This window comes from Centrocercus urophasianus, unplaced genomic scaffold (genome assembly GCF_019232065.1).
Source record: "Centrocercus urophasianus isolate 14NV4802_14NV808 unplaced genomic scaffold, USGS_Curo_1.0 seq_26, whole genome shotgun sequence".
Taxonomy (NCBI): Eukaryota; Metazoa; Chordata; class Aves; order Galliformes; family Phasianidae; genus Centrocercus; species Centrocercus urophasianus.
In genome coordinates this window covers 9,927,587-9,955,050 of record NW_024884822.1, presented here as the reverse complement: position 1 = coordinate 9,955,050, position 27,464 = coordinate 9,927,587, and the positions used below count along the sequence as shown (strand labels likewise).

The following is a 27,464-nucleotide window of genomic DNA, read 5'->3' as shown; positions in this document are numbered from 1 at the left end:
GGGGGGGGGGCGGGGGGGGAAACGCCGCGTGCGCGTGTGAGTGCGCTGAGGGGGCGCTTCCCCCCGTGCGGGGCGGGGGCGCGCAGATGGCGACGCAGGTGGAGGCGCTGCTGCCCGGCGCCCCGCTGCTGCCCGCCGAGGAGCGCGCCCTGGTGCTGAAACCGCCGCAGGACGGCGGCCGGGAGAAGGGCGAAGCGCCCATGGGCCCCGACGGCGGCCCCGCGGCTCAGCGGCCGCCCAGCGCCAAGCAGCAGAAAGAGGAGAGCAACAACCAGGAGAAGGAGAGCCTGCTGCGGGCGGGCGGCGAGGCGGAGGAGGGCGGCGAGGCGGGCGGCGGCGGAGCGGGGAGAAGGGAGTTCATCGAGGCTCCGCCGCCCAAGGTGAACCCCTGGACGAAGAACGCGGCCGCGCTGGCGGTCAACGGGCAGTCGCCTCCAGGTGGGTGCGGGGGGCGAGGAGGGACACGGGGGTGCGGCGGCGGCGACCGCGCCCCGACCGGCAGCGCCATGCGGCACGGCGTGCGGCCTGAGGGAGCGCGGCGGGGGGGGAGGGGGGAAACCGGCCGGGCCGCGAGCGGGGAGAGGGGGAGGGGAGCGGCCGGGCCGGGGCCATGCGGCGGGGGGAGGCCCGAGGCGGGCGGAGGGCGCGGTGCGGGCCGCGCTCGTTGGGCCGGGCGGGCGGGAGGAGGCCTCCCCTTCCCAGCATTCCGCCGCCGCCGCGCAGGCAACGTGGTGGCTTCCCCCGGCCCGGCATGTGATTTCCCACGCAGCTCGGCCTCCTCCTGCGCCGGCCCACGTGCGCGGCTCCGAGTTCGGCCCGATGAGGGAGGAAGGGAGGCCCTGGGGTGCCGTGCGGAGGCCTCGTGCGCGCTGTGCGGGCCCTGCGGGTTCCCGGGGCCGTGCGTGCTCTGCCGGAGGCCCCGGCGCCCGTCGTAAGGCTGAGCCGAAATGGCTGAGCGCCGCTTCTTCGCCTCTTCGCGTTTCTTTCTTTTTGTCGTTTTGCTTGTTTATTTGGTAGGAGGTGCGGTGGTATTAGGATCAGCTTCTTCTCAGGAAGGGCGGTGAGGCTCTGGAATGGGCTGCCCGGGGAGGTGTTGGAATCCCCGGCCCTGGAGGTGCTCGAGAAATGTGGATGTGGTGCTGAGGGATGGGCTTAGCGGGGAGCATTGGTGGTACGAGTACAGATGGACTAGATGACCTCGGAGGCCTTTTCCAGCCTCTATGATTCTGTGCTTGGGAGCTGCTCAGCTGAAGTTTAATTCCGTGTTAATTCCTAATATTTTTATCTCTGCAAGCTCCGCAGTCACGCTGCCAGGTATGACATCAGGTTTCTTGCTACTGTGCTATGTTTTGCAAGAAATGTTGCAGGCTAGGTGGGATGATTCACCGGAGGTATTATTGATCTTTGAAAGATGGACACCTCTGCAATTTCCACCTGGAAAGATGTTGTCTTACTGGTAGTGTAGAGGAGAAGGTCAGTGTGCCAGGTAGAAGTCTGTGCCCAGATGGTTTGGTGGTTTGTCATTGTGTGTGCAATGCACAACAAAATCCAGGACTGTGCTGCTGTCTGCGTTTTCCTCTTGCATGCAGCGTGACATCCAGCTGCTCACAGTGCTCCTTTGTGTGAGAGCTGGGCTCTGTTATGCTGCCTCCTTAGGCAACACTCCCTAGGAATCAAGCAAAAGGTGCAAAAATAGGAGACGTTTCCCCAGGGTTCCAGTTAGAGGCCTTGCAGCACATCTAAAACACACTAAAGTGGGGGCTCAGGAGCCTGAGCAGGCACCATGTGGCAGAGGAGGGGACTCTGCAATGCCTGATATGATTTTGAGGGAATAGCATAACAGTGGGCAATAAACATGCAACACTCAGCACGTTGTTGGGCCTGGCCCAGCTCTCCCAGTATTCCTGGAGGAGTTGAAATAATGGAATTGGTTTTGCAGTGCCCCAGACGCTGCCACTTGGCTCCCTTGCACTTGGGGCATTGTTTCTTTTGCTGCCTGGTTCGTTAGCAGAAGAGAAAACGTGTAAAACAAGCACGGCTGGCGAACTCCCACGAGAGGCAGGCTGGTGGCTGGCCTTGCATAGCGGCCCTTTGCCTGAGTGCCTTCTCGTAGACTTCACAGGCTCCTGCCAGATCTGTGCTGATTTGGAAGGAGTATTTCTTCCAGCAGATGTTTCTGAAAAGACATCTGGAGTGTGAGAATGTGCAAAAGTTGTGCTGTAGTGCAGAAGATGAGCTGTGGTGTTGCAGTGACCTCCAGGAGACCGTAAAAAAAAAAAAGTGGCTTCTCTGTACACTTGAAACACATAGAGCACACGTAAACTCTGGAAAGGCATTACCGAATGTTTTTAGGTTTTTAGCATAGGAACTGTGGTTGGCAATTGAGCTGTGCTCCCAGCCTGGTGTTTGTGTGCTGATTTACTGAACGTTTCCCGCACTGATCCTGCTATTGAGGAGGTAGCGAGGAAGGCTAGGAACTATTGAACATCAGGACAGCTCTCTAAAGATACGGGCATCCCTCTATGACTTGTTTTACAGGCTTTCAAAGCCCTAATTTTTTGTAATGATTGTATTAATTATAGGCCTGAAGAGCAGATTTAATGGACAAGACATGCTCCTTAAGGAGTTCACCCGTTCTGTAATGATCTGTGCTGGAATTAGTGCTTACTAAAGTAAAGGAATTGAGCTCAAGCTCAGAGAAAAACAGAGCTGTACTCAAGATCTCTGTGAGTTTTCACCGTCCGTGTCTGACTACGGATGTGGAAGAGCTTGGCAAATCCCTCTCTGCTCATTTTGAGCTTTACTTCCTGCAGCTAAACATCACCTGGGAAGGATGAATGCGTGGAGGCCTGATGCAGATTCGAAATAACAGGGTCTGGTTTGGGGGGAATTAGGGTTTGTTTTCAGAAGCAGATGTTATTGGGGCACTCTGAAGGTCGGGAGCGAGGTCAGTATTGGGAAGTTTGAGTAAATGTTGCTGCTTTTCCAAGAAGGCACGCTGAAGCAAAGCCTCTCCTTGGTGCTTAACCCCTCCTCCCAAAAGCATAACTGCGTGGCATTAAGGGTAGAAACCATTAGGTCGAGTTAGACAACAGCAGTGCTGCTGGTGCTGTAAGCAGAGCACCAGGCACTGGTGGAGAGATGCACCCAGCAATCTGTCGTGGTGCTTGTCACAATGTGCACTGTATTTCTGTTTGTGTGCATTTCAAAGTTGGGGGTGCAAGTGGGAAGGAGGGGGAGGTCCTTTAACCTGTGAAAAGACACATAAGCATGTCAAATGTGGCAAGGGTTGTGTTAGTACTTACTGCTTATGAGGGACGCTGACAAGGCTGGTAATGACACCTCATTTTTGCTCTCTCATCAAATAGCAAGGTCTGTGTGACAGTCCCTCGTTACATGCAACTTGCTGTATGGTCTCTTCTTATCATGTAAATAAATGCAGCCAGCAGCCTGACTTGCAAAGACACAATTGCAGGGAATGTATGTGCAGAAGAGAAGGAAACATTTTTCTGACAAAAACAGCTTTGCGCTTCTGGCTGTAAACCAAATTTGAAATATTTTCTCCTAATTGTTCAATAAAGAAATGTGGCTTCGGTTAAGACAACTCGACCTTCTGGAACATTTTGTACTCCTCTGTTGTGCCCTGCACCAGTGCTAGCAGTGATGCAAGCGTTGGTGCGGACAGGTGTTAACAGCACCCCGTTTTGAAAACCTGCTGGATTTATTTCAAGAAATGTTGCATCAAGGCTCTTGGCACTTCTTAATTTTTAAAGCCATTTACATCTTGGAAATAAGAACATGCAAATTTTAATGACTGGCAATGCCATTGCTAAGCACTAACTTTTATGCCATCTCTCCTGGTTGCAAACTCAGTATGTCTTAGTGGAGATGCAGGAGGTGCTTTAGTTTCTCAGCAGAGTTTCTTGCTTGCCATTTGGCAGATGCACTGGGAGGATAAGCAGCACTTTCCAGAAGGCACACCTTAGTTCCTAGCAGCAAGCACTGGAGGTTGGCTGCCTATTGTTCAGACATGGCAGCACACAGGCTGGGCTGGCTACTGGTGCTGAGGAGAAGGCAGGGAAGGATGGATTCATGAGCTTCTCACCCTTCAATGACTAACTCCCCAAAGGGCTTTCCTTGAAGCCAGCATCCAGTACAGGAGATAAGCTGTATGGAAAGCTCGTTTTACCTTTGGCATTTCTTTGTATTTAGAATAGATGCACACATCTGCCTGCTGGGGTATCTAGCGTGGTAGAACTGAACTGCACACACCTATTTCCAAAGCGTTGGGCAATTCTTGCTTTGTCTTGGCATGTAATTGTGGAGCTCTTTTGGCTGTTGGTTGCAACAGAGCTGCTATCGCAGCACAGTCCTCTCCCCACCACCCCAAGTTTCCTCTCTGAAATGCTGTTCCGATCCCACAACTCATGTTTGAGTAACGCTTCCTGTTTTACTGGCGAGCGTGAGGATAACTGGAACTGCTGCTCCCCAAATGTGCAGGGTGGTGTTATTCCTCCCCCACATACCTTTGCCCTTCAGCTTTGTGCTGGACCTTTGCCCTGCCGTGTGCTGTTTGTTTCGGGAAGGCGGGGGAGCGCAGCTCCATGGAGCTGACTCATGGGCCCCAGCTGCTGAGATTCGGTGCCTTCTTCCACCTCAACCTCCAGTTCCAGGCTGCCAGCCACGAGGTATTGCTGGATGAACTTCACCAACAGTCTCTTTCACTTCTATAACTCTTCTAAGCATTTTATTGCCTGTAGTACCATGGGGAGGATTGTGCTGGGATCGTTGGACGGAGGGAGGGCTTTGTTCTGCTGGTAGGGCAAAATAGAGTGCAAAAACAGCTGGGAATTGAGGTGCCGGGTGCAGTGCTGTATGCTTGCTTTAAATTATGACACCTGATCCTTTCACTGTTTCACTCAAATAGTATGAAATTATTCACGGGGAATGCAAAATGCCAACCTGGATAGCATGAGGTTTCTCCTTGCACTCTTGAAGCTACTTTTAAGGAATCTCAGATACCACCTCAGTGGTAGCACTTGTCTGGCTAAATAGGGAACGTGCGTGTTAGTAGAAAGCTGTGCTGCTGGACCAAGTTGAGTATTTTAATCCTTACAGTTACTAGCTAGAAACAGCAAGGGTTAAAAATGTCATCACCTTAATGAAAACTTAAATAAACTTGCATACTGCCAGAGTACTGCAAAGTCCTTTGTGACCACGCAGCTCTTGGAGGAGTTCTGCTCCTATCGCAGTAAATGGGCAGACCAAGGTGCAGTGCCTCACTATGGATCTCACGGGTAGCTGAGCTGGGCATGGTTTTTTCTTTCCTTTTACCAGGAGTCTGATGAGAGTGGTGAGCTTTGTTCCTTCCCGACTATGATGTGCATCTACGTTTTGGCCTTTAAAAGTGTTACCTACTGGTCATTTTGGCACTGGATCCTTTGCTAATATACTAACAGGGGCTGAAGACTGTGTGAAGCATGGTTTCTGATGTGGCCAGCTCTGCTTTTGCAGCTGTCTCAAGGCCATGCTTCAGTTCCAGACTCATTGTTGTAGGTCTAGGGCCTATTTAGTGATCTGTGAGCGGAGCTGGGAGACTTTACTCCTTGCTCTGAAGTAACCGGCTAATCTGAAAATCTGTCAGCAAGCGGTACAAAATCTGTCAGCAAAAGGTGTGTGACTACAGCAGGTAAGAGGAGAAAGTAAAGAAGAACTTCTAAGAAATTAATACAGAGTTGTAAGAACTTAAGGCAACTGTTTGTGTATTTAGGGAACAATAATTGGTAATCAGAACAAATAGGAACTGAATTTGGCCTCAAACAAATCAATTCTTAGAGTTCTCCATGGGAGGAGTCCCAGGTCAGGTTCAGGCTGGATTGCCTGGGAGGAGAAGTGGGTGCACATGAGGGTGCTGCTGCAGAGGAGTGAGAACTGGCACAAGGCACTGGAAAAATTAGGTGTGATGGTAGTTCTAAGGCTGCACAACATGTACATTTTCGGGGGGGGGAAAGGGTTGTAGAAACTGTGGTCAAATACAGTGTCAACATGTTTCCAAACATAGACACATCCTGTAATTGCAGGTTCCCAGAAAATTCTCCTAACTGAACTTTTCTCTACCAGAGCATATATTTGTACAACAGCCTGGGGGCTCTGGGGCAGGGAGTATTGCCTTTTCTGGGCAGATCAGTGCGTGGCACGTGGCAGCTCTGCCAGTTACAGGACAACAGCAGACTGCTGATGGGGATCGAACTGCAGAAGCCATCCTTAGCAAGTCAGCTGGCCCCACTTAGGTGTATGAAGCTCACAGTGGATTTTGCTAGTGTCAACCATTAATGCCACATGTGGTTGAGGATATTGTGCTGTGACGTGCAAGGAGAAAGAGGAACTGTGACTTGACTGGGCTAATACCTGCATTATCAGTGGTTTACCTTCAATGTCCTTCTGGAGCAAAGCTGACTTATGAGCAGCAGCTTGCCTCAACATTTTCTTTTGTTGCAGTGCTGTATGGGAACGCATGGCAGGCAGTACTTGGTGGTGGTTGTGATTTTTTGAGGACTTGGAATCATCTTATTTCTTTCCATGGTCACAAGTCAGAAGGGCCGATGGAGATCTGTGCTGCAGATAGCCCCGGACTGGAGTGTGTGGGAGATGACCAGGGCAGCCCTGCCTGGGAGCGAGAGCTTTGTGTCAGACAGAAGCCGGTGTTTATTTCAGAAATGGATAAGACCTAACGGAGCTGCCTGTGGCTGAGGTTTATCATTATGGCTCAGTCTGGTATTGGTGGTACTTGGAGGTGACACAGGCACCCTTTGTTCACATAATGGACAAAATGGCACTCTGGTTCCCTCTGAGCGTGCCCTGATGTGTGTTCCTGAGGAAGTGTGCTCGCTTCCTGCCCGACACCCCTGGAGGTGGCTGGATGCAGGCTGTAACCTGCTGCTTTTAGTAGGGCTGGCCTGGGACCAGCAGGCCTGCAGCTGCCTTTCTGCGATCCTGACTCACTCCCCAAAGTGGCCCTGGCTTCTGAGAAGGCGCAGGAGTGGCATCGCTGCCCCAGGAGAATGGGCATGAAGGGAAAGCATCTCTGGTGCTTTTCATTGTTGGCCTTTTGGCTTCCGCCCCATAGCCTGGGAGGGCAGTGAGCACGTGCTCCATGCTGGCCCCACATCTCCTGCTCCAGTTTGTCCTTCGGTGTGGGACTGCAGCCCCAGGGGTCGAGGGGAAGGAAGGAAGCAGCGTTTGTCCCCGACGCACCACAGAGCGTCTCCAGCTGAGCAGCAGCATGCAGTGTGCCTGCAGTGACTCTGCAGTCTGCGAGGCATGGCCGTGCGCCGGGGGGGTCGGCCCATCTGCTGAGTGGGAGGGCACAGGGGGTGGCTCGCCCCTTCTCCTCCCTTCCCAACAGTCCTCTGAGTTTTCCAAGTCACATGTTGGATGATATGTGGAGAGAATAGGCCGGTTTCAGGGCTAGATTCATTAGAAACTGAGTCTGAAACGCTGAGAGAAGAGGTGAGTTTTTCCTGACTAAATATGTGGGGAAACAAGAATCTGATTGTAAAAGCCACAGAAAAAGGAAAGGATAGAGTTTTATTGGTGAGAAAGGTGTGTGGGGAGGAGTTTGGGTGGGGGTGTCATACCTGCTCGGTAACTCCGAGATGCTGCCGGATGGTGGGTGCGTTGTTAAACAGCTAGCACTGCCTCTAACCAGATAATTTGCAACACCTTTTCATCTTTCACACTGAATTCACCCTGCTTCCTCTCCCCCATCATAGCAGTGCTTTTGGAAGCATCTGGTCAGTTCTGCGAATGAGTAATTATTACTTTACCAAATGTGAGTTGCCAGGCTATCCGATTTGCACACTTACAGATGAAAGAAGCTAGTGAACAAGTGAAATAGAAATTGTAATTAAGTAAGATTTAAATGTTTGATAGGCCACCATTCACTTCAAACTGCAGGAAATTAGTTTCTTCAGATTCTTCAAGGTCAAATTGCCTTTTTTTTTTTTTTTAATGTGTGTGGAATGTTGCAGAAGGAACACTGAATTTTTTCCTGCAAGACACTTAGGATTCTCGTTACAAAGCTTTTATACATTTACTATTGCCCTTCCAGATACTTACGTAGCTCGGGAACAATGTCTGTTCGTGCCAGCCCCCCTGAACCCACAAAACAGGCCTCCTGAAAATAAGGACCATACTATCGAGTTTCCACATGCCTGTAGATAGCGATACTCTTCGCCCAGCACAAAAGAATGTAATGGAGTGACAGAAGCACTTTACCCTGTCTGTGTTCAGCCCACATTGGCAAGCCTGCTACAAAGCTGTGCAGGGATGGAGATAAAGGGTAAACAGAGCAAAGAATAAAGTGTAAAGAATGATACCAGCTCACATAAATGAAGAGGAATGTTGTCAATGAAGCAGCAGGTACTGAAATGTGGAGAAATGGGACTCAAAAATGTCATTAGGAGATTTCAGTCTGACTGGAAAAGAAGCAATGGGATATTTGTGCTTGAGATCCCACCCGACGAGACAGGAAGCAAATCACAGAGATGTCCCTGCCATGTGCTCAGATGACAAAGCATGAGATGTTCCTGACTGTAATCATATTAAATTTCTGTTTCCAACTCCCAGCTGAACCTTGAAAGCTCGGGGGAATACCTAACACCATCTAATGCATCTTCTGAGCATGCAGAAATCCACTGCACAGAGGGTGTTGTAGTGGACTGAGCAAAAAGGGGACTGGTTTCTTTTGGTTTCTCAGTCTTGGGGGTGAACTACTGTATCTCCCTTTTTTTTTCTTTTTTTTCTTTTTTTAACTTAAAACAGAGAATGCTGTATATGACATTTGCACTCTGTACAGGGAGGAATTTGATACAAGTGACCCTCATCTTTAAAACATAAAATGAAACCTGTAAGTACGGCCTTGAAGAAGATTTGGAGGAGACGTGCTAGATTACAGGCAGGCAGCTCTCTTGACTTGGGGTTGACGTCTGAGTTGACCTCATTAACAGTGGAGAAGTGGAACCACGCAAGGACAAAATTTGGAGGGTGATTGGACAAGCTGTGTGTTTGATTAAAGTCTGGTCCAGAGTGGGAAATGTCTCACACAGGCTGCAAGTCTGAGGATTTGTAATTCAGTTAAGAGATTTAATTGTCTTGTATTCACTGTGCTGCCCCCTGTATCCTATAGACTCCCTGCTTGGCCCTTTATCCTCAGCACTAAGATGGAGAGAGCCTTGAATTTCAGACTGGGGGTTTTCACAGGGATTTGTGACATCCCTGCCTGGTGTGGCAAGCACATATGTGCCAATGTGCATGTAGCACGGCAGTGTGCAATAAGCCTGTCATAGGGAAACCCCCTCCTGCATCAGTTTCTGTAGGATGGGATCCAGTTGGCTTCCAGGCTGCTCCAGAATTGTTCCTGCGTTTCAACAGGATTCTCTTCAAGCACATCAATTTTGCCTGATGATGCCTGAAACTTTATTGCCTGTTCAATGCCCACGAGTTTCAAGAACAGTTTGAAGACGGTGGATGAGGTTGTGCTGGGCTCAGGCTGTTGTAGGGTCTGTCTGTGCTCACCTCTTGAAGGCTGGAGGCTTATTTGTGATTAAGGAGCATGAGACACCTGGGTCAGCTGCCATGCTTTGTGGCATCAGACATCAGACTTTTCTCTTGCTCCTTCCTTTAAGGTGCTGCGTGCTATCTCTGGCTTTTTGTTTGGTGTTACGGCTTGTGGTTTGAGAACAGCATTTTGGGGTGAGAGGAGAAGGGGTTAATAGGAGAGAACATCCATTGTTTGTTCTCTGCAATACAAGCACTGATAAGTGGATGGGAGGAAAAACAGCCATGACCTTACAGTTATGCTTCATGTGTCTGTGCATATATGAGTGCAGGATTCATGGGATTGTTTGTTTGGAGCACTCTCTTTTTTCTGGTCAAGCTGACCAGCTGCATTCCTCAGAACATCTCTGATGCCTGGAGAAGAGACTTCTTCCAGCCCCGTGCTGATCCCATTGGTGCCTGTGCACTCAGTTACATGCCAGTCACAGCCTCGCTCGGGAAGCTCCTCTCCCTTGCATGAAGAGACTTGGTATCAGCATTAAGGTACTAATTCAGTGTAGTGCCTAGTGTGAGCTTAAAGCTAGGGAGCTCTTCCAGGTAATAATGTTCTTTTGCAGATGGTAAATTTTTTTCAGGATGTGTTTCCCTTGCAGCTTGCTGAGGCCAGAGATCTTCATCCCTTTTCAAGTGCATGAAGTTAGCTGGGACACAGATTTTCTACAGCAGAAACTCATTGCAAGAATTGTTTCCACATGGTTTGTGAAAAATCTATGCCAGAGCTCATGCTGGCTGCTGTTCTTTAGTCTCTTAGCACAGGTGAATGGGATGTCCCCAGATAATGGCTGCCTGTGTGGGAAGGAGCTGATCCTCTGCTCTGATGGACATCAGAAAACCACTTACAAAGATCTAACGGTCTGCTCCAACACTTCTGGAGAAACGGATCTGAAAGCTGATCAGTGCTTCTGCAGTTGTTTTCTTTAACCTTTTTCTTGAACAGTTTTTGTGGTGTCTTAATGCCTAAGCCAACATTGGTGACCAAGGTCGACTTATCTGGATTGGATCTTTCACCCATCTCAAGCCTCAGCTTCCCTTTGTGGGGGTGAGGAGACTTAGTACTGCAGCCAGGGCTGTCTGGAGCTGGTGGCTGAGGAGGGCTGGGAAGATCTGGGTGGCTGAGGGCTGGACCCTCCCTGAGCCTGCTTGGCAGGAAAGGAAGGAGGGGAGCAGGAAGCAAGCAAGATCCTCAGGAGGGACCTAATTGTCCATGCTAATCTCTGGGGTTTGGGTTTCTTGCTTTGCTACTTCTTTCTAGCAGACCTCGCCCCCTTCTCTGCTAAGTGCTGCTTTGAAGAGGCTACTAACTGAGGAGCCTGTGCAGGCACTATCTGGGCCTCTCTGGGGAAGGCAGGTTACAGATTTGAGCTGAGAAGTTGCCTGGGGATGGAGAAGAGATTCAGGTAACACTGGTCTCTTTGCAGCAGAAGATGGATTCTGTAAATGGGGACCTTTTCCCTACCTGTGCTGTTTGCATTGTGAGGACTGTTCCCATAGCTGGGAAGCAATGAATGTGGTGTGCTCAGCTGCTCCTGTTGAGGCAGCAGGAGCGCGGGTAGGTTCAGACTTCCTGTGAAGGTGCTTGGATTTGGTACTGGGGAGATGTGGGCTCTTAAACTGAGGAGCCTGCTTGGTGCTGTCCCAGATATCTGATACATAGCAGTGGTGGGCAAATAGCTCCTGCAGAGGGGATTTTGTGTGTAGACGCAGCAGCTTTTCTTTGTAAATGCCCCAGTTAAACATACGGTCTCCTCTTCTGTTTAAAAATATCATCAAGCAAAAATTGTGATTCCATATCCCACTCCCCCATCCCCCTCTCACTCACACCTAAAATAGGAAGAACTGTCCTCAATTTAGCTGTTTCCTGGGCTGTTAGCACTACAGCTCTGGGTATTGGTGCTCACAGCCAGCACCCCTGTAACACATGCACGCTGTCATGTGACAGTCTTAAAAGGGATGCTCGGTGCCTCCCGAACATCCTGCTGCTACAGTGTGCATCCTTGACCTCTTCCTGCTCTCTCCTTTCCTCCACCCCTTGCACTGATAACAGGGAGATGGATGGAACTTGGTTCCCACTGAGCTGTGGGCTTCGTGGATAATGCACAGAGCTGAATAGATTGTTAACGTGCTTGAGAAATGCCTGCCTCTGCAGAGATTCCACTGCATGTTGTCATTGTGATCCTTCTGTTCAGATATTGGCTCTAAAGTTTCCTGGCGTTTGGGCCGGTGAGAAACAGAAGACCCCATGCGTGAGAAGGGGAAGGAAATGTGAGACCACAGGGCCCAAATTTCTTGGGGCTCTCTTGCTCACACTGCAACATTGGCACTATCTTGCCTTTTCCTTTTAGTTGCCCGAGGATGATGATGTGTCCAGCCAGCACTGCGTGGCTGGGTGTAGCAGGGAGATGTGGAGCAGACAGGGGTGAAGCTGCTGCTCTGCATGGGGAGCATAGCCAGCTGGTGCAGAGCTGCTCTGGAGCAGCGTCCCCTGCTGCATCTGGCCCATGTTTGGGTGCCTGGCTTTGGGTGCCTGGAAGTGAGGCAGGTGGGAAACTGTTCGTGTGTGTCGTGGGATAAATCCTTGGGGCTAGTTTGCTTTCAATATTGAGGCTTTGTGTAAGCAAGATCTTAGCGTTGTCTCTATGATTGGGACTTCAGTGTTTGATTTTGAACCTTAAGAGTATTGAGGAGGACTGAAACATGTTAAATGGGCCCATTGGAGCGCAGCCCTAACACTTCTTTGCTGGCCATGCATGTTTCTACCTCCTTCTCCCCGTGACTTTCTTGAGAGAAGAGCTGTGCAATTTAGGCTGCTTTTGGGCATACGAAGTACTGTCCTTAATTGGCAAGCTAATCTGTAATCTAGTCACTCTTTCTTGTAGAGTAGGAGGTATCCAGGAGGGGCATCGTGCCTCAGTCCCTCACTAGCCCTGTTTCATGCGCATCTTCTGTGTTTCAGAAGAGCATGTCCTGCAAGCTGCTTGCACTGTGCTCTTTCTCTGCATTGGAAGAAGTTGCCTGCTCACCCAACTCTCTGCATCTCTGCTTAAATTCTATTATGCTATGGTTATAGGTAAGAGGAGTTGGACAGGCTGAGCCTCCTAGGCAAGAGGGCTGAGGCTTAGAGGATGGACAGATGCCATTCCTCAGTGGTAGTCAGGGTGGGAGCAGACTTCCTGAGTGTGAATGTGAGTTGTGTCTGCCCCTGGCCAGCACCACTGAGGAGTTTCCACTGCTTTTCTACAGCACATTTAGCAGCACATCTGCTCTAAAATTACAATGGCTCATCTCAAGAGAAGCCAAGTGAGCCTTGCAGTACATCTCTGAGGCTCAGCAGGGCTCTGGGGGATTTGGCTGTGAGCTGAGCACAGAGGCCTCGAGGGAATGCCAGCTTTGCACTGCAGCAGTGGTGTGACCAGTAGGAAGCATCCCTGAGGGATCATCTGCAGCTTCTGCCTGACATGGGGGTGGTTGTGGCTGCTGGAAGGGGCTGCCCTGGGCCTCTGTGGGTGGCTGGCCAGGTTGGGGCATTACATGGAGAGTTGGTTGGACAGGCTGGAGCAAGGAGAATTGTTGCCAAGGCCTGCAGGCCTTGGCTGGCACAGAGAAATTTCCCTTCTCAGCCATTGTTTTTTACTATTTTTTTTTTCATCTGTTAATTTTGGTTTTGGTGGTACTTAGTACAGCTAGCTGATAAAAAAAAAAATGGGGTATGCATTAACTTGTGCTTCCACCTTGTTCCTCTGCAAAGATGTTGGCTGGAAGTTGCCCAAGCAGGGAAATAAAGAAACTGCCTCTTATTTGGGACCTGTTAGATCAAGTACAGTGTGTTCCTGTTCATTGTTGTCGGGAGCCTGACCTCATCAGTAGCCATAACAGAAATGCAAGGTGTTCACATGTGTCTGGTGATGTGCTGGTAGAGGACTGCAGTAGAACACACAGTTTGCAAAGAATTGAGACTGGTGCTTGGAGGCTTTTCTGGGCATGCTGGCTTTTCCCTGAGATCATGCCTTGAGTGTGGCTCAAACCATGAGCACACGTAATAGCAGAGGGAGTTCTGAGTGTTTTCTCACTGTGTCAGCTGCAGAGAAGCTTCCCTTCCTGAGGATGCCTTGTACACAGTGTGCTGTCAAAGGCAGAGAAATAGCAGCTTTTTAGTAGAGGCGTGTTTTTGCTGTTTCTGCATTGGTTGAGTGCTGTCTGAAAAGCATTGCCTTGGCCAAGGGTAGTTCGTGCTGCAACTTCTGTGACTTTCCAACTGAATGTGTGCTTTGGGCAGCCGATAAGGTGGTGCCAAGGGCCTGCCCCTGTCCTAGAAGGACCTTGGCTTGCTGGTAGCCTCCCTTCCCCCTATTCTTCCAAGTTCCTCGAAGAAAATGTAGCATATTACTCTCTAAAATACACTGTTTCCATAGCATCTTAGGAAGCATTTATCAACAGGGTTTTTCCATTCATAGTCTGCTGTATATCCCATTCTCCAAAGAATGGAACCATCAGAAAAAGCTCATTTGATCATTATTATTATTATTATTATTATTATTATTATTTTGGCTTGGCTTCCCCTGCTTTCCTCTGGCTGGACACTGCGTTAGATGCTCTGCGCAGGTCTTCGTTTGGTGACCCTGCTCAGGGGGAGCGTGGAGTTGTTGACACAGCTACCTCGTGGATGGGGACTTTGTACATTTTGCAGTCGTTTTGTTCTTCACTGCTGTCAGTCAGAAGCCTGTGTAGAAGGTTATTAATGAGAGCAATGCATTCAAGTATTTAAGCACTAACTCCTTCAAAATCTTTCTTGCAACAAGTGGTTGAATTGGGGTGGGTTCCCAGCTAGATTGATATTTAACTTGGGATACTAGGAAAATACTTGCTCTGTTTAGCTAAAGCAAACAAATCAAGAGGGGAGGAACTTTTTAAATATAATTTGCCCTCCAGCTGCAACTAATACTAATTTTTTTCTTTCTTCTTTTGCAGATATATTTCCAGCTGATGGCCAGTCTGGTATGTATTAATTAAAAATGGAGTTCTTCACACCTCACTCCTCCATGTCTTTCCTGCACTTCTCTTTTTGCAGAGTCAGCACTAACCAAATTTAGAAGATTGGTGCAGACATTTAAAAAAAAAAAAATCCTATAATATTTTGTTATTGTTCTCCTATGACAGTCAGTCCTGTGTAACAGGCACATTTGTGCTTTAGTGTGATGGTAGTTGCAACTGGTGGAAGGTTGCTTTCATCCCAAAACACTGTAGCATGGAGGATTTGGTTTTCCATAGTTGAAGAGTCTTGGAACTTACAGGGTTTAATTCTGTGTAACTGATGTCTCAAGATGCAAACCTAGCTTAGAATTTTGCTGTTAGTGTTTATGTTATCAAACATCTTGATGTGCCCACACACCTGAAGGTGTATACTTGAATTTGCAATACTTTAAAAAATCCAAATTTCCCCTTGGGTATTTAGTATGTGTGTTGTTACTGTGTATCTCTATTAAGGACTGTGGTGCCCTTTGCACCTGTTTGCTGTCAATGCAAGACCAGGGTTAACTTGAACCCCAGACTACATAGAGCCTTGTAAAGATGGACCCTGCATAAATGGCTTGGGCTCATCAGCTGAAAAGGGAGGCTGTGCTCAGCTGGGGGCCTGACTCTAGTAGCTTTTTAAAGCAGGCATCAGTCACCTTAATTCTTGCTTTTCCCAGACTGCCACGGGCTCTTCATCCAGGTTGACGCTGTTGGAGAGCTCGTGTTGAAGGAGGGGCTTATGTTTCACTCAGGGATACCAAGAGTGCTCAGGAATATCCTGTTATCCCAGGAGCTAGAGTGCCTTTTGGACACCTGTAGCGAAGGCAGTGGCAGTATGGGGCTGTAGTTGATGTGGCCTTGGGCAGCCTTGGTCACGTTGCTGTGTCCACCTCCTGTCTGCTTTTTTTGGCTTTGCAATAGGATTGCATTTCCCCAGTTTGCAACAATGGTGTGAGGGTAAATTGCTGCTGATTGTGAAGCGTTGCATGATTGAGATTTGGAAGCATGAAAATCAGCTCAATTATCTTAAAGCTGGTTTCAGTAAAAAGTAAATCACTATTTTTTAAGAGGTATGGTGTGACACTGGAGACAGTAATTTGGCTTCATGAATTGAGCAGGCAGTTGGAAGTTGAGTATGTATATTTGTTTCTGAAGCTCTAGCCAGCTAACATGATATACAGCCAGATATTCCCCTAGTGTTGCAGAAGTTGCTTCTCTAGGTTTTACAAAAGTAACCCAACCATTTGTAAGCCTTTCACATTTTTTTTATTGCGTTCATACCATGCATGAAAGTAGAGTATTAAAGCTGGTTTTGGAGGAGCAGAGGTGTATTCGTGTGTAGTGAGTACAGCCTGCCTGAAGCCAGGATGGAGTAATGACTGCACAGAAAAAATTCTGTGACTTTGAGGGATTTTCTTCTTCCTTTTTCTTGTAAGAAGCTCCTCTGCCCCACTGAATGTCTGCCTTCATTGGATGGTGTGTTTTGTCTGCCTGTGCTGCAGATGCACAGATGTCCTCTGGTTGGCACCACTCCATCCTCTGTGCTCCAGCTGGTTGTGGACCTTCACAGCTGGCTCTGGGGTGGGGCATAAGAGTGCATCTGCAACAGATGATAGCGTGTGCTTCAGTAAGAGCATGTTACATGTCAGGGGTGTTGCAGAAAACATTGCCCACAGGGTTGGGGGAAAGCTTAAACATGGTTCCTTTTAATGATAGCAGCCTCTTGACACTGCACTTCGTGTTTTCTCATGCCTTCTCCAAGAAAAGCCTTCAAATTGTGCTTTTTCTTCCTTATACACCAAAGCTCACTCAAAAGGCTTGATACCCCCTGCGCACAGCACAGTGTGGATGTGGCAGGCAAGGGCAGAGAAGCACTGCCAGCAGGGTGCTTCTAGCATTGAGCAGCTCTGCGCTTCTGAAGCTGTTGGTTTTGACTTCCTCACCTCCTTTCCTTTGCTAATGAGTCAATTTGCTACACTCTATTGTTGCAAATCACCCAGACTCCAATAATCTATGTCAGTGCCTATTCTATAAGGTTAATCTTACCAGGCCAGATGGGTCTTTATAGCCAGTTTCCCTTCTTGATGAAAAGTCAGTTGTCCTTTTGCCCAAGGAAGTATTTGGCACAGTGACTGAGAATGCTGAGTTGTGGCAACAGAGCTGGGACTTGGTCAGGTGAGGAGCCTGAGCCAAAGCACCAGCCATTTTGTAGGCACAGCTGCTGTGGCATGCCCCAGAGCATGCACCTGCTTGTTGGTATGGGGTGCTGGAGGTGTTCTGCCCTCAGCAGGGTGTCATGTGCTGGTGTCAGGAAGGTGGAAGGGAGGCAGTGCTTGCATCCTGCTTGGTTAACAGTCTTTGGAAATAAAACTGCTCTATCCAGGAGACTTCTGATTTACCCATGTCTGGTACAATGGGTCTCAGTCCTCTCCTTGCTCACTTTGGGCGACCGTACTTCAGATGTAGGCTGCTTTTCAGAAGCCACTTCAAACCTTGTGATCTGGAGTTCAGGAAAAAACCTGAGAGATCTCAACATCCTTCGAAAGTGCATGCTGGGCTTATTTGTATGTTGGTAGAGCAGAAGGAAAGGCTTTTTCCTTCTCCCCACCCCTGCTGTTGGATGAGGACAGCAGGGATGTCACCACTGGGACCTCTGTGGATGTCAGCTGTGAATCCTCTGCAAGACTGCCCATCCTGTCTGCCTCTCAGGACTTACTGCCACAGGGCTTGCTGAAGTTTGTTGTCTGCTGTTTGAAGTACTTTGCTTGCTTTCAGTGAATCTCCTACCAGTTTCATGCAGCGCTCCTGATTTCGGTGTGTCAGGCAGTGCCATCCTGATATCATGCACCACTGTCAGCCCATCTCTCTTAGTAGTGGAGGACCCCAGCCTTTTTGGTCAGACCTCTGAGAGGTCTGCCCCTGGTCCATCTGACTGATATTTCTCCATATGTCTCTAACTGCTGTGTTCTTGTTGGGATGCAGAGACCAGACCTGACTGCAGGGCTCAGTTGTGGATGCACTGGTTTTTCATACAGCAGCAAACGATGCTCTTTGTATTGGTCATGCTGTTCCTGATTTTTTTTATTTTTTTTTTTTTTGTATTCTTCATCCTGAGCTGATCATTGGAAAACTGTCAGCAGTGACTGAGATACCTTTTTAGAGTTACAAATTGCTGCTTTGAATTGTGTGCTTGAAGCTCTTTCATAAAGAGATGTGGGCGATGCTCACACTGTACAGAAGCAGTTTCCAATTTTTAGTCTTTTATAAAGAAAAGGAGAGGAGGTTTGTCTTTAAATTAGGAGAGATGGTGCTGTTTTGCACTTCCTTCTGTCTGTGGCTTCTTTTGGGAAGGCTCACTCTGATTAGGGTCTTTTTAACGCTTCTGTGTTGTGTATTGAGAAAGGGGAAGCAACCACCTGCCTGGCTGGGTAAGTATGCTTGGTATAGCAGGATCTGCATGTTTGTGTGCTCTGGAAGGAAGTTGGCAGTATGTGTTATTTCACAGTTAAGAAAAATCTTGGATTTCGCTGCCACAAACTTGAGATATAGGGCTTGTGAAGATGTTTTTTTCCTGTGCTAGGAGAATAGACCCTGACATCAGGAATCATCAGGGAAGAATTGGCTATGTTATTTGAATTCCTTCACAATTCCTTTCTAGAAATTGAGTCTCTGGTTCTCCTCTTTGAGATGACAGCTTCTCCAGAGGTGTGCGTGCTTGTGTTGAGTTTACACCTTTTCCTTGTGTGACCTCTCACTCCCTGTGCTGGTGCCTGCTGTGGGAAGTGTGCATTGCCCTCCTGGCAAGTGGGAGGCACGGAGCTGTAGGGGCTCACGGCAGCGCTTGGCTCTCGATTCCTGTCTGTTCATTGTTAAATATTTACAGTGAGAAGTACCAGATGCTTCTGTAGAAGGGTTTTTGTCAGCTTCCAAGTCCCCAGTTGCAGCTGCAGAAGAGGCTGACGGCCATTAAAGGGATTGCATCTGTGCACAGCCTTGGGCTTGGCTGCGACACAGTGACCTCTCCCTACTGTGCTGCAGGCTCCGCTGGTTGTGCTGTCTCATCGGCTGCAGCAGGATGCAGGCAGAGAAAACCCCTCTGCCAGTGACAAGAGATTAATGATGTCTGGTCCTCAGGCTGTTTCTTTTGAAGCTCTTCCACTGAGGTGGGAGGGGGGAGCAGATGATGCTCGTGCAGGACTGGGCTTTTGTCACCACACACCTTTTTTCTGGGGCCCTCTCTGTGGTGACAACACATGCATGACCTCTGCACAGCTGCTTCTGCTCCCTTTCTGTTCTCAGTACAGTCATGTCTGCTTCCTTGGCTGAGCTACACTGTAGGAAGAGGAGCGGGGCTGATCCCAGCCCTGGGCCTGCCATCACCAGGTCTGAGCATCACCTCCCTCCTGTTATCCAGGGCTGAATTTGGCAATGGAGCCCCACTCTCTACTGCCAGCCCTGGGTGAGACACCAGCAACTGGTGCCTTTCTGCCGAGTGCCACCCCTGTACTAGTCACACCAGTGAAGTTCCCAGCATACCTCCTGCTTCCACAATAAAGTCCAGGGCCTTGGGCTGGGTCCTGTTTGTGGCTCTTGGTGCTTATCAGCTTTTGTTGCTGGCAAGGTGACCTGCAACACCAAGGATGAGGAGGGAAGGAAGGTCTCCCCAGCCTGTGCTCTAGGACATCCCATGGGATGACCAGTGTATGTGCACACACACGTGTGTGCGTGCACACCATGCATCACTTGTGTGCTGAGTGTCCTGGTCTCAACCCTGTAGCTTGGCTCAATGCTGAGCTTCCTGTGCACATCAGAGATCTGCTCCTCAAAGGGGCCGGGCACAGGAAGGGGCAGTCCCACTAGGTCATCGTTTTTCGAACTAAATATAGTTGCCTGTGCTTTCATAAGGCTGGGATTTTTGCATCACGTGACTGTCTTATCCCTCCTGGACGACAGTCAGTCAGTGTAGGGGATCGTGTGTCTCAATGGGTAATAATTAACTGTTAACTGGCTTTTCATTAGAGCCAGGCAGAACAGGCAGAGCGGTCTGCAGAGGTAAGCAGGAGTGAAGGAAACTGCTGCAGGTCTGTCCTGGAGGGTGGAGGCCAGTCCTGGTAGGAGTGTAGGACACCTCCTTTAATTTGCAAATCAGTAGCCCCCAAAGGTGAGTGAGTTGGTTTTTCTTCTGCATTTCTACGAGGAGCTGTGAGTCCTGTTTTGTCCTGTGCGTCTGTCCTTGCCGTCCTGTACTTCCTGATCGTGTTGCTCCTCCCTTTGCCTTGCTGCTGATTTTCAGGTCATGAACTATCAGCTGGTCTTGGAGCCAGCTTGGAGGAGCCTGACCCTCAGACTCCATGACTTGGCTCATCTGCCTACTGGAATTCTCTCCAGGCCCTTGCAATTCTGCTTTAGTACTGAGCATGGACTGCCCAGGCTGCAAGCAGAAGTATTTTCCCCTGGTGTCCTCTCTCTGGCATGGAAGTGTCCTTGCTTTGCCTCGTTGCCCTGAGCAGCAGCTGAAGCAACTTGCACCTTTTCTCAGGGCTCAGTATCTGCAACCACAGCTTGTTCCTGATCGACATCCACAGGTTTGGGACCGCCGTGCCTTCTTGATGCCTGGGAGCTGTGAGCATGCTAGCTTTTCTAGCCCTCTCTGTTAACTCTTTAATCTGCCAGGGAGTGTTTGCAGATGTTTTTGGCGGCATTAGAGTGGTTGGCATTGCTCTCCTGAGTGATGACAGGGGAATTGCTGGCTCAGTCTGGCTATGCTGGCCAGAGATTTGTGTGCACTGTGAAAGCTGGGTTAAGGCTGAAGTGATGCTGCAGTGTGGGCACAGCTGTCCTTCCCTGGTGACTGTGAGGTGGCCTGGGACTGCTGGGGACAGAGCCAGCCCAGCTTCCTGGCTGTGACAGTGCTCGGGTCTTCTCAACTGTGTACGCTTAACCTCAACCCCACTGAGGTGGCTCCTGTGGTCTAGGAGCCATCAACTGTCCCAGCAAAAACTTTCGCTTTAGACTCTATGGGAGAAGTTGGTTTTCCTTCCAGAACGGGGGGAGTTCTTGTCATCCCCTTCTGTGTGAGCCTGATGTCCCACACACTGTGTGTGTGTGTATATATATCATCTGTGTTGAAAGTTTTCTAGAAATTCTCTTCAGGAGAGGATGTTGCTTGAAAAGTAGGAGGAAAGATGTCACTTGCCCTTAAGATAGTTCATTTGCTACCTCTAATTGTCATCTATGCCAGGAAGTCTCTGTGGTGCCCTCACTGATGCTGTTAATGCTAGAAATGCTTGTTGGTGTTTCTTTACCTGCTTTTTCCTCGTGGTAGCTTGGCTGCAAGTTGAAGGATTTTGTCTTGAGCTGGAAGGCTGCTGAGCTGGGGACACAACCCAGGTGTTTGCGCTGCCTGCTCAAGGCTCCGGCTCCATCACACTGCCTACAGCTGCCTGTACCCACAGTGTCTTGCCTTTTCCCAGGGCAAACTCCTGTTCTCCCATCCCAGATCTTGCTTTAGGACACCCAGGCGGGAGGAGTGTTTCCATGCTCTTTGCAGAGCTGTCAGATGCCCTTTTTGAAGTTATTTTTAGCAAGTGATCTTTGCAGGCATCGCAGAGCTTAGATTGCATAGAAGTGTAGGCAGCTCCTTGCTTCCTTTGCTGTTAGAGTAGGGCTTGTAAGGTGGAGCTGTCTGCTGAGGAGTTGCAGAAAATTCCTTGGAAGGCTTTGAGCCATGGAGCCTGTAGTTTGTCTTGCATGCTGAATGAACTGCCCACATGCTGTGTCGGATCCTGCTCTGCTCTGCAGCTGAAGATCTTTTGCTTGCTCCTCTGGTTGCCCATTCTACAACAGTTTTTCTCACGCCTGCAAGAAAATTCTAGCATTGCAGAGGTGTCAAAAGTATCCCTTTTACCTCTGTGGTCAGGGCCAGGTGCCATGCTGCCTGCTGGAATTTGGGAGACTGTGTGCTCCAGGCAGCAGGGCCTGGGCAGCTGGTTCAGGTTGTTCCTGCCGTCCCAGGAGCTGGAGATGTCAGCTGGTTAGTGCCACGAGTGTATTCTGGTGTCACCTCTTCCAAAACGCTGAAGAATCCTTAGGTAGGCACATATCTCCAGCTCACCCAAATCACTGCCTTGCCCCTACCACTGGGTGGATCAGCCTGCCTTGGAAAAAGGGCTTGCTTGGGACCTAGTTGGAGTCTTTTTTGAGTTCATGCCTTATGTTTCCATGCTGTCCTGGTGGGAACACACTGTAGTAAGCCTGTGTACAGCTGTTTCTGTTTGGCTTCCCAGCTCTTCTCTGGAATCATAAGCCTGCTCTTGTGATCACAGCTGTGGTGGAGCCTATACAGATTGGCCCTGGTTTGTTGCCCTGTTGAAACTGCTCTGCAGGTCAGTGCTGTGCTCATAGGTCTGTCCTGTGTGTCCTATGTATTGCACCCCAGAGGGATTCTCCCCGTGCTCTGAAAACTAAAGGAGGAAACTACCTCTGGGGGAAGCTGCTGGTACTCCTGCTGACTTTCTGTGTCTTGAAAATGAGTCTTTATACAAAAATAGTGTGATCAAGTAGTTGTCTCTTGGTTTCTCAGGAGGATAAAGCAATGTCTTCTCCTCCTAGTGTTAGCAGTCTAGGAGTTTCTTCTCTCCTTTGCAAGTTGCTCAGACACATTTAGTGCTCAGCTCCCCTTGCTCAAACTGCTCTCTTCAGCTGCTCACCTGAAGACCTCTGAGCAGCACTGCCAGAGCGGCTGTCTCATAAGGAAAGGGATGGGCTGCAGTACCTGGCTGGTATGCACAGCAGCATCCTGCATAACAGGGGGAGGAGGGAGTACAGTCTGGAGACTCATCCCTGCAAGATAGTTACGTGGATCCTGTTAGACCATGAGGCATGTAGGCTGATCATCCTGTGCTCTGGGGAATCTGTGGCTTCCAGCTTGTCTCCTGCCCCAGCAGGATTTGCAGCACAGAGCCTCTGTCTCTCCAGCACAAAGTCCAAGCCCTTGGCTGAAAAACCACCTTCATCAGCAATTTTGCCTAGATGCCAGGCTGTGGACTAGCAGGGCTCAGGAGCAGAACTGCTTACTTCTGTTGACTTGGATCCCGGGCAAAGGAGGGATGTGTGCTGTTTTAGGGCTGGAGCACATGCAGAGCCCTGAAGGACTCCAAATTCCTGCTGGGAGTTGCAAGCGTTGGCTGTCCTTCCAGAGGCTGTCCCAACTGTAGTGTCCATGCTGCACCTGAGTGGTGTGCCAGCAGCAGGCACTGCAGCTTTCTTGCTAGAGGAGCAGATATTTCTTCTGCATAATCCCTTGTCCCAGCCCAGCCCTGCAGGTTTTTTTCAGCCTCTCATCTGTGTTCTCTAAAAATCCATTACAATCAGCAGGGAGCTGATTTTGCTGGTGTAGGGTTTGATTTCCCCAGGTAAGGCAGTAAATATGTCTCTGGCCATGCACAACAATCCCTCACTGGGGAGCACATGTGGCTGCAGAGCTGCTGTTGTGCTGCTCCCTGCTCACTGTGCAGTGGCTGTTGTGCTTCCAGATACGAGGTCTTTGCTCAACTGATTGCCCCCTTCTTGACCTAATGCCTGCAGAAAGGGCTGCTTACTGTAGCAGCTGTGGTCTGAAAGGAAAAGACAAGCATTCTCACAGCCCTACCAGTTACGGTGTTCATCAGATGCTACAGACAGTGTAATAGAACAGAAAACTCTTTGGCCTTGGGAGGGCTTCGGCAGCAATACCATTAAGACCCCAGTGCTCCTGTTGAAATCATACTGCTGGGATGAGAATGAGCGGGAAGAAGGCAGAAGGCTGCAGATAGTGTTTGGGATCAAAACTTTCAATTCCTGGCAGTGTTAGCATCTGCTCTCTGACCTCAGGCAAACCACTCTTTCTTCACTGGCCTCTGTCCCCTTGCCAGTCTTGCACAGCTCACAGACTGGCTGCCCCTGCTGCTGTCCTGGGCATTCCATAGCACAAGGGAGCTGGTTTGGGTTTTCAAGCAATACTGATGCAACTGAATGTTTTTTACTGCAACCAAATAAGTGCAAAATGAGATTTGTGAAACAGAACAATCTCTTGGTAGTATTTACATCAAAAAGCTAAAGCCTGCAGGCTCTGCATGGCCTGTGGAGTGGTGAGGGAGGATGGTTTGCTTTGTTCCCTTGGGTGCTCAGTTAGTTTTCAGCAAAGCCAGTGTTTATACTCAGTCCCCCTGCTCTGCCCAGCTCAGCAAGAAGCTGCTGTGCTGCCACCTCCATGGGACTGGGGTGCCCCCAGCCTGGCCTTCAGGGCAGTCTGTTGGTGCCTGCAGGACACGTGGCAGGGCTGCTACATCACTCCTCATTCTCCCTCAGTATCTTTGCTACCCTGCCACCTGTGCTCCTTGGCACCATTGCTGTGCTGCATGGGGACAGAGCACGGCCCTGCATGGATGCTCCACTCACGCTTTACATGTCCCCAAGAACCAAAATGGAAAGGCCTTTTGGAAAAAAAACAAAAACAAAAAACAAAAAACACCAACAACAAGAACAACAAGAAAAGTTACCGTAGTTTTCTTATTCTGTTTTTTTTTTTTTTTTTCTTCCTCTTTGATAACACCCAGAGAGTGTTATGACTTCTGTGATAGATAGCTGTCAGCAGCTCTTCGTTGCTCAGCGATCCAGCAGGGCAATAGCTAGTATCCCTCATTAGCACTCCTTGTCCTGGGTGCCTGCACATGGGTGAGTGGCACCCTGCTGCTCCCCATTCATCAAACTGATACTGTAGTAGAGAGCAGCAGAGTTTTGTCTCAGTGTAGTTTGACAGGGGGCCTTTTCTGCTGAGTGCTGCAAGCTGTGGTGTTGTCCTTGTGTGAAGGTTTCCATTTGAAACCTGACCACAAGGGTTAGCTTCAATGTGCTCTGGGTGCATTGGATTTTTTGTTTGCTAGACTCTCTGCAAGGGAACATGGAGAGCAATTTTTAATGCGATGTAAAGGAGCATCACTGTAGCAAATGTGTTGGATTGGAGGTGAGGTCCAGGGTTAGGTTGACTCACCCTGCAGGAGGCCGAGCACATGCAGCTGCTGGCTCTGGCTCTGCAGATGGTGTGTCTGTCTGCTTGCACGCTCCCACCCCCTTGTTCTCCTGCCTTCATTTGGGCAGCCCTCATCTCCATCAAAGCTCTCGATGGGTCGCAGCTCTTCACACTGGCAGGAGCAGCCGCAGCCTTTGCTGTGTGCTGGGCTGGCTGTGTGCCCAGGATCGATCTCCCGCCAGGCTGCAGTGCCCGTGCTGCTGCAGTGCTCTACAGGGTGTGTTTTGTCTTCCCTTGCGCTCTGCAAATGCTAATTAGTCTTCTCAGCACCTTGGCTAGATAAGGCATCCCTGTTCCTATCTTGCCAATAAGGAAACTAGCAGAACTTGTTTTAAATCATCTACTCCTTCATCCGTAAAGATGACAGAGGCTGCAGCACCCACTCCTCTGCTGGCACCCCTGCACTGCCCTCCTGTTTCCTGGGGGAGGTGCAGAGAGCCTCCCTTTATTTACCCTCTCCCAAAAGTGCACAAAATCCTCTGATGCTCCGGAGAGCAGCTGTAGAAAACAGCAGGATGCCATCATCATCACCTCTGGGCTGCAGCAAGGTGGGAGCAGGCAAACGGCTGGGGCCTGTGCGCTGGGACCAGGAGCCCTGCTCTGCTCCAGCCAAGTGATCTGTGCACAGCCAGGCTGCCAAGTGAGCTCAGTTATGATGTTTTTCAGTAGTGCCAGGTATGTTGGTGCTGTCAGAGCAGGCTGGTGCTCCCTACCTGTGAAAACCGGGCTGGCGGCAGGCTTATGCTGTAGCACTTTGTACATTTGGAAGCTATATTTAGTTGGTGACACCTGTGGGTGTTGAGTGGAAGATTTTTAGGGACTGTTTTGAAAGCGTTCTTTCTTCCTACGCTGTTTTAAGGAAGGGAAGTTTAAAAGCCTTGTGGCAAGCTTTGCGCTGTGGAGCCAGGATTCTCAATGAGATGCACGTGGAATGAATGAGACACATGTGGGATTGCCACTGTTTGGTGGTTGAAGCAGTGCAGGCAGGCTGAGAAACTCCTGGTAGAAAAGGGGAAAGGTTTGGGGGCATGGCTGAGAGCTTGGGCTGTCCCTGGGGTGAAATCCCCCTGTGGGAGCCTTACGAAAGGGAGCTGGGGTGGGGGAGTGCAGATGGCTCCATTCTGCCACGTCTGGCTCTGCTTTATTGACACTTCAAAGTCTCCAGCTCAGAGCAAGGCTGGGCCAGCAGGATGAATCATAAGTTTTGAGGCAAGGAAGGATACCGGTTTTGATCATCTAGGCAAAGTTGACCTGTCTTCTGCAGCAGATCAAAGCCAACTTTGAATGGAGTTAAGTAGGCTATTCATGGTGTTTCCTGAGGTGTCCCCAGGTAGGCCCTGCAATTCCTTGGGCCTCTTCTCTTCACTTTCCTCCCTACCCCAGTGAGGAAGGTTTTGTTTCCAACAAATTTAGTGGAGTTGATGCTGGAGGGGCTGCCTCAGTGGTGAGCCCAGTGTGGCTGTTTGGCAGTGCTCAACAGTGGGCTCTGCTGTAGTGCAGAGCCTACAGCAGCCAGCATGCCCTGCAAGACAGGTGTTGAAGACCTGCACCAAATTCCTGCAAGGCTGCAGAGGTTGAAACTTGTTCCAACTTCCTTGGGACTGGTGCAGCAGCTTGACCCCATGTTGCTGTTCTGGCAGGGTCAGTTTTGACAGCTCTTTTTCCAAGGCAGGGCTCAGGGTATTGAACCTTAAATTACCCCAGAGGCACTCAGTTATTTAAATACTCTTGGCTGTAGTGGGGTTTAAGCCCTTCCTAGATCTGACTCCATCTCTGTGTGTTCCTTCTTGTGAACTTGCTGCCCCGTGCTGGGATGCACCAGAGATCAAAGCAAGGCACGACATGAGCGGTGTCCATGTGCTGTGGGCTGGGCCACGTGGGTACACGTCCACAGCCCTCTGCTGTGTGGAGCCAGCTGTGTCGGCATGGAGAGCTGCCTCGCCTCTTCAAGGGCATGTTTGTTTTGCTGTGAGTAACAGCAGATTGAGTTCTGTATGGTGCCTCATGGAACAAGCTGAACTCTTCACCACCCTTCCTCCTTGACTGGCAAGGCCAAGAGGGGAGGGCTGAGCTAGGTGCAGGAGCGCCTTCGTGCAGAGGGGCAGAGTTCAGGACCCATCTTCTTGGAGCATCAGTCACCTGTTTTAATCTGGAGTGGCAGGTTTAACTATGTGGCTTCACCCCATATCTGCACACAGTGCTGCAGTAGAGCTCTGTGTTCAGTGCACCTCCACGTAATCTTGGTGGGCCTCTGTGAAACTCTCGTCCAAAGCTGGCTCTCTTCTGTTCAGCTTTCCCTTGTAGCCTTGCTGTGCTGAATAGGGAGGTGGCTTGCTTTCTGCTTCCATGACTGTCAGCTGTGTTTAAGAGTTTTATTCTCCTCCTTTTACAGAAAACACAACTCCTGCTAAAGTGGTGAGGGCTGCCAACCCGAGACAGCGCAAGGGAAGCAAGGTAAGTCCGTGCCTGCTGTGCCCCTCACTGGCTTCTAGCTTCTGATTCAGATGTCAGTGCTGTGTGAGTGCCTTGAGGGTCTGGTGAGGAGACAGCTTCCTTTGCAAGTGTGATGGTGGAGGCATTGATGTACTGAACTGGCTGTCAGCACAGAGCGTGCAGGAGAATGTCCTCATTTTTCTTTTAAGCATTTTGACATTTTCATGCTCTGGGGACTGGTTCCTGCCCAGTTGGGCTGGGGGAGACCTGGTTCACCTCCCTGCCTGAAGGGATCGTTCATAGCACAGTGCTGGATGTCAAAAGCTTGTATCTG

General features: G+C 49.7%; 1 protein-coding gene across 3 annotated transcripts in view; it reads left to right on the top strand.

The window, feature by feature from the left end:
• The first annotated feature begins 322 nt into the window (after positions 1-322).
• The window catches only part of LARP1 (La ribonucleoprotein 1, translational regulator), a 39,622-nt gene continuing 12,480 nt past the window's right edge, over positions 323-27,464 (top strand). For 2 of the 3 annotated variants that reach the window (XM_042826253.1, XM_042826252.1), the window contains exons 1-3: positions 323-438; positions 14,584-14,610; positions 27,090-27,151. The gene's annotated coding sequence lies outside the window, so the exon portion shown is untranslated. Of the gene's footprint in view, positions 439-4,574; positions 4,689-14,583; positions 14,611-27,089; positions 27,152-27,464 lie in introns of those variants that run through there. The other variant, XM_042826254.1, reaches the window with a different exon arrangement.